The sequence below is a fragment of the Pelodiscus sinensis genome, chromosome 5 (genome assembly GCF_049634645.1).
Source record: "Pelodiscus sinensis isolate JC-2024 chromosome 5, ASM4963464v1, whole genome shotgun sequence".
In the NCBI taxonomy this organism is placed as follows: Eukaryota; Metazoa; Chordata; order Testudines; family Trionychidae; genus Pelodiscus; species Pelodiscus sinensis.
Window position 1 is genome coordinate 42758405 of NC_134715.1, and position 6718 is coordinate 42765122.

Genomic DNA, 6718 nt, shown 5'->3' on the forward strand with positions numbered 1-6718 from the left:
AGTTCCCCAGGAGTCAGTGTGTGCTCGGAGCCAACTATCCCCACATATCGGGATACTGTGTGTAACCATGCAGGTTAACCAATGATTCCAGACGTCACAGTTAACTGTGTACACGGTTACACTTACACGTCCCTATTAGGTATTACTGCAGGAAGAACTGTATGCATTCATACACTTAATATCAGGTCATAAGGAACCATCTTGATCATCTAGTGGCTTGGTGGGCCCCCCTGAAACGTGCTCGGACCCCTGATTTTAGGTTGAGTTAGTAAAGACATCAAAGCATGATTTTAAACAATTCTAGTTACAAAGAATCCACCATTTATACTAGTGTAACCTGCAAGTGACTTGTGACCCATGCTATAGAGAAAGGTGAACCCTCCCCCCACCCCATCCCGCCCTGCCCCCCTGGCACTCTGTCTATCTGCCCTTGGAGAAAATTCCTTCCTGGCCTCAAGTATGGAGACCAGTTAGACCTTGAGCATGTGAGCAAGCCTCTGTAATAATGTAGAACCCTTCCCATCTAGTGTTCTATCACCACCCACTGGAGATATGTCACAGGACCACATGGCTGATTAACACTAAAGGAAGCAGAGAAATTAAACCATCACACATTGCACACTGAGTATTTGTCCCTATTTTGTAAACATAAAAAAGAAATTCATCAGAAATTGTTTTCACTAGAACACAGGAATATTTTGCTGTTTGCATCATTGATCTCTAAACACAGTCCCACGACAGTCCATGTGATTGCTATATGATTAAAGTAAATGTCTCATTCAACATTTCTGAAACTTATACCACTAAGTGCTAGTATAATTAGTTCTGGCCCAAGTGAATAAAATGAAGCTACACATTGACAAAGATTCCATGCACTCCAAACACACACAAGCATTCATGCACAAGAAACCATGGGGTATAGAAAGGCTCAATTTTTAATTGATGTGGAGTCTACGGGACATGAACGTGGGCTCATCAGTTAACCCTCTTGGTTACACGCAGCCTCTCCCCCTTCACTGCAGTCTCTGATACAGGGGCAGAGAGGGAGCACATGGGGAGCTGGCTGCACAAAGGCAGCAGTGTGGAGGGGCAGGCGCAAGAACAATCTCCCATGGAGCCACCTGTCCCCCCACCCATGCTGCTGCCCTGATACAGAGTGGGAGGGAGCCAGTACATGCTAGGAGCCAGTTTTTATGCTGGATCCCCATGCATGCCAGTTCCCTTGGAGCTACCTGCTTCACAAAAGCTGACTCCCCACAAGCACTAGCTCCCAAAGAGCTACCTACCCCCTGCACTGCTGCCTCTGAGAGAGAGGCAGCAATATGGGGGAAGTGGGGAGAAACAGGAGTCAGTGTTCCCCATGAGCTCCAGCTCTCACTTCCCCCTCCCCCCATTGCGCAAAAACACATTTTAACATCCCTAGTGAAATCACATACTGCTCAGAGTTCCCCATTGTGAAACTTTCTAGGAATATTTCTGTGCACAGAAATACAATTATTTTAAAGTAGAAATTAACTGATAGTATCATAAAACCTTAAATATATCCTGTAGTCTAGTTTTTCCATCTCATAGTATTTGCATCTCTGACTCAGGACAGGTCTAGGGCTGAATTATTCAAAGGTTAGAAAGGAGAGGGCATTGGCAAAATCCATGTTGCACATGATCCTGCTATGTTCACTGAAGAAAAAGGCTGCCACTGATAGTGGCACGTAATCAGGGCCTGTGACTGACTCACACCACTTTGATGAGCACAAAGTTTTTACCCACAAATTAAAACAAACTAGCAAATAAATCAATGTAACTTGTGCTCCTCAAACAAGTGAGTTATAAGATCAAGAACACATATTCCTGCGCATCCAGAAATATAATTTATGCTATCATGTGCCGAAAGTGTCCGTCTGCTATGTACATTGGACAAACATCTCAGATACTTCGCCAAAGGATTAATGCCCACAAAACAGATATCAGACAAGATCACAAAGAAAAAACAGTTTCTTGCCATTTTAACCAGAAAGGTCACTCTCTCAATGACTTAATCACCTGCATTCTGCTACAAAGACCTTTTACATCTGCACTTGAAAGAGAATCCTCTGAACTGTCATTCATGTTAAAATTCGACACTCTCCGGGAAGGAATGAACAAATGCGCAAACTATCTTACCCATTACCAAGAGAGCTTCCCCAATTATCACCTCTAATACCATTAGCTCACAGACATCCCGCTCTCCCCACCTCTAATATCAATTCACAGACACTTACCTTCCTTCCTCCCCCCCCCCCTTGCATCTCCCTCCTGTTCTGAAATGTGATTTGTCCTGTTCATATGTGTTCATTTTTTTTAATTGTATCCTTTGGTATATATGGTTGTGACTATTTTCTTCCACTATTTGATCTGAGGAAGTGGGTCTGGCCCACGAAAGCTCATCATCTAATAAACCATCTTGTTAGTCTTGAAAGTGCTACATTGTCCTGCATTTTAGTTCAGGGTCTGTCTAACCTGGATTGTGCTTGTCAGGTTGGCAAATACCTTAGGGTACGTCTAAACTACATTGCTCCGTTGTCAGAGCCATGTAGTCTAGATGTACCCTTACCTTCCACATTACACAGGTGAAATAATGTTTTTGTTTGTTTTCTGGTATTAATGCTATGGAGGTGAAGTGTTGCCTCTGTTGTTCCTGAAAAGCCAGAATGATTGAAAATAATGTCTTTCTACAAACAAATGGACTGATGGGCCCAGAATTATTTATCTGGCTTGATTCTGTCTTTTTTCGACAGGGAAGTGTAAAATGAGCTAGTGAACTTGTGCATAATGTGTCTCTTTTATTCTAGTGAACATGGAAAACATGAAATGTAAATGATGGGTAGTATTCAAGTAATTTCAAGCACAGCTTCCAGGTATTTATCACTGAATGGAAGCGGAAAGATACTCTAAGAATAACAGAATTTCTTGTATAAAAGAAAGGGCAAATTGGAACTTGGCAACTATTCTTTGTTGGCTTACCAAATTCTTAAACTGTAGTAACAAAGAACTAGATACATTCAGTAAAGGATTTGACACTGAAACATGTATTTGGAAGTTGGTGAAGAGGAACAAAGGGATATGCACGCTAAGAGGGTGAACAGAAGGTTCAGTTTTGGGGTACATTGTCATTTCTGATTAAATGTGGAAGCAAAAATCAATCTGCCGAACAGTGGGGCATCACTACAAAATACAAATAGTAAGAATTACTACAGCTCATGAGCTAATGGAAACCAAAGAAAATTGAAACTTATTTTTCAGCATGCTTTACAGAGTCTCTTATCCTGGCACAGTTTAATCAATTTAATTGTGGTGAGACTGTCCTACAAAGAGGCTGTTAGAGCTTCAGACCCCTGAACTGTGCTTGTAATGTGCAGTACAGTCATAATGTGAGAGAAAATCTGAAAAGCAACAACATCTAAGGATACCTAGAATTTAATGGATAGTGTGCTGGAATCTTCCCACATTGTACTACTGTAAGCTGATGTAAAAGATACATTTCAAGACTGTTTAAAAAAATAAACACATCTGGAAGCTTGGTATGTTTGTGACTATCATTTTATGCTCCAATTCTTAGACTGTGCAAGGACTCATTTTAGTTCATTCTCACAACACCTACCAAAGCAAAACATTTCACTAAATTGGAAGAAATAGAGAAACAAATTAGTTGTGGTCTCCCTGAGATGTTTTCCTGCCCCATTCTGCTCTCTTACTAGTCTGACCTCTTGTAAAACAGGTAGAGACGTAAAATCACATCACATTTAGTAAGTTAACTAGTTAAACATTATGTTTAACCAGTTAATGCTTAAATGGGGGCAACTTCCACTGGGCTGGAGTGTCCCCATCTGCAATGTGCTGCTCCAGCCAGACAGGGGTACCCCATGCTGCAGAAGTTACAAGCATTCCCCCCAGCAATGTATCTTTGGAGGAAATTCCTTCCTGACACAAAGATGGTGATCAGATAGATCCTGAACTTGTGGGTAAGATCCACTAGCCAGACACCTAGGAAAGAATTCTTTGAAGCCCTCGCCCTCTAGTGTACCATTAGCAGCTGCTGCAGATGTTTGCTGCTAGTGTAATACCAACAGGCAGAATCGAACCTAGGACCTCTGGAGCTCATCTAAGACCACATACAGAGAGAATAATGAATTGCTCTGTGGTCTCAGTGTTACTGGATGGGATGCTTACCAGTTAACCAGAGCCTGGCTGGGCTGATGCAGCCTCCTCCCCAACACGCAGGAGGCTGCGCCAGACCCAGCCAGGCCTGCCTCACCGTGACATGACCGGAGGGTGCTCTGGAGGCTTGGCCGGAGCAACACATCACAGGCTGGGGGCACTCCAGCCCAACCAAAGCTGCCCCCGCTCTGGCTGGAACAGCCATCCATGGGGGAGAGGTACTCCAATCCGTTTGGTGCAGCCCCTGCCCGCAGCAGACATGACCTGGCCAGAGCAGCCCTTCACACAAAGGGCCTCCAGCCTGGCCGGAGCAACATGCTGCTCTGCAGGTAGGGTTGCTCCTGCCTGTATTGGGGGATGGCTGCAGCCCTCCTCCTCATGTTTAAGTGATTAACCAGTTACACACAATGTCTAACCAGCTAACTGATTAAATGGGATTTTACATCCCTAATCATCACATGGTTACTCTGTCAACAACATTATCTTCATTTGTAGCTAAACATAAAAAAAACAAATTTAAATCTAACCAGGGCAGCCCCTACAGAAACACGGTGAAAAGAAACTCGAGAGTTGCCAAAAGCTTAAGCTGAGTTTACCTGAGTCTGTGTGTTTGATCATCACATCTGTGGAGTCACGTGAGTCGTAAGCATTTCAATATTATCTTCCCTCCACTTGCATGTAGAAATCTTCAGCTGGAATCTGTGCAGTCTCTTCTTGCTCCTCTGCTGCAATTGCTGTTAGCTAATGGGCTCACCAATTAGTCAACCACTTAGTTAAATGGACAGATTTTGTATTAAGAAAAAAAATAAGCTGCTGCAAAGTGCTTCAGAGTTAGGAGGGAAACAGCCTGCCTTCCACTCCCATAGCTCAGCTTCTCCCAGCCTACAGGACACATGGCCTTTGCAAAGCAGCTGCCCAGGCTGTTTGCTCTCCTGGAGTCAGACTGACTCTAGAAACAGGGAACCTGTTGAGGACACAAAAAACTCCCACCACCCCCAAGCAATTCCAGAAACTTCTGAGTGGGGAGTGTTAACTGTCCATCTGCTTAGCAACAGGTGACCCATCTCATTCTTTTCTGCCCCTCCCCCCACAATAGAGATCTTAGAGAGCTCGCTGTTTAGGCATATGGGTTACACCTGCACCTGTGGATGGTGAGTGAATAAGCCATTGAGGGAAACTAGCTCCTGGCCCCTCCCCATCCCCTCCCCCTCCCCCTTGCCTGCAAGAGCCAGAGCACCCCCACTGTGACTACTGGCCCCTCCCCTGCCCAAGTGCCCTCAGTCCTGGAGTACCAGTGAACAATGCTGCCCCAGTGCCCCACCACCATGTCAGGCAGGTGGTGCAGCCACTGCACCCCCAAACCCACTTCTGAAGCATTGGGTGGGTGGACAGTCACAGAACCCCCAAACCCAGCACCAGGTGGGAAGTGTGGCAGTAAAATCCCCCCTCCCACCACTCTGGGTCTTGCCGCAGACCCCAGCCTGTCTGCCCCAGCCTTTGGGCATTAAAAGAGCTGGAAGAGAAATGGAAACAGGCAGGGAGGGTCCAGGGAAGGGGAGGGACAGAGCATGGGCAGGGCCACACAAGACTCTTTGGGGAAGCTGACCTATGATATCTACTGCCCATGCCTGCTCCTAATCTCATCCCTACACATAGTATGAGATTACACAAGTATCTAAAATATACTAGTATGTGCAAAATTTGACTCAATGTTGATTAACTGATTTGAATTTGGCTAAATCTCTTGGTTTATCTTCATTAACAATCAAAGCTGAGCCTGAAATCAAAAATCTAAACTGGAGGATAAACTGAGGCAGTCCAGTAGACAAAGTTGCCATTAGACAAACACAAACTCCAATAGACGAAGTTGCCATTAAAATGTCTGTTTTGTTTATGTTGGCTTATTTACCTTGTTAGAAATAACTACCTGCATTAGAGATAAGGTGTTTCATTGGCAATGGGAGGAAATGCTATGTAATCTTTCATAGGTTATTGGCTTATGTGCTCATTTCATCTTCCTGCTAGAACCTATTGAATTGCTTCTCCTTCATCCATCTGCCATCTATATAATCTATTGTAATATTTTGTTTAACCAGTGTTCACCAGGTTAACCCCTTGTTGGCACTCCATCAACACTGTGTGCAATAAATTCTCTGACTTGTTTTTACTGCATCCAAAGTGTCCAAAACTTATTCCCAACAGTTTGGGGGCTCCTCTGGGATCCAGGCTTGTGAGCTGATTGGGTATTGGAGACTGATACCCAAGAGAGGTGAGTGTGTTTATTTTACCACCTGATTAGGCCAGGGTTTGAAGTTTCTCATTCCCTTCAGACACGTCCTGATTCCATTCCCATTTAAGGCACAAAACACCTGAATGTGTGTGAACCAAGCATAAGAGGCAGGCCTGAGGGGGAACCTGTGTGGGGACAAGCACAAAAGGACAGTATACTGTTTAAGCTAAGGGGCTGTTACGAAGGAACTGCATAAACCACCAGCGAGTTATTACGCCATCCATTAAGCTCAGT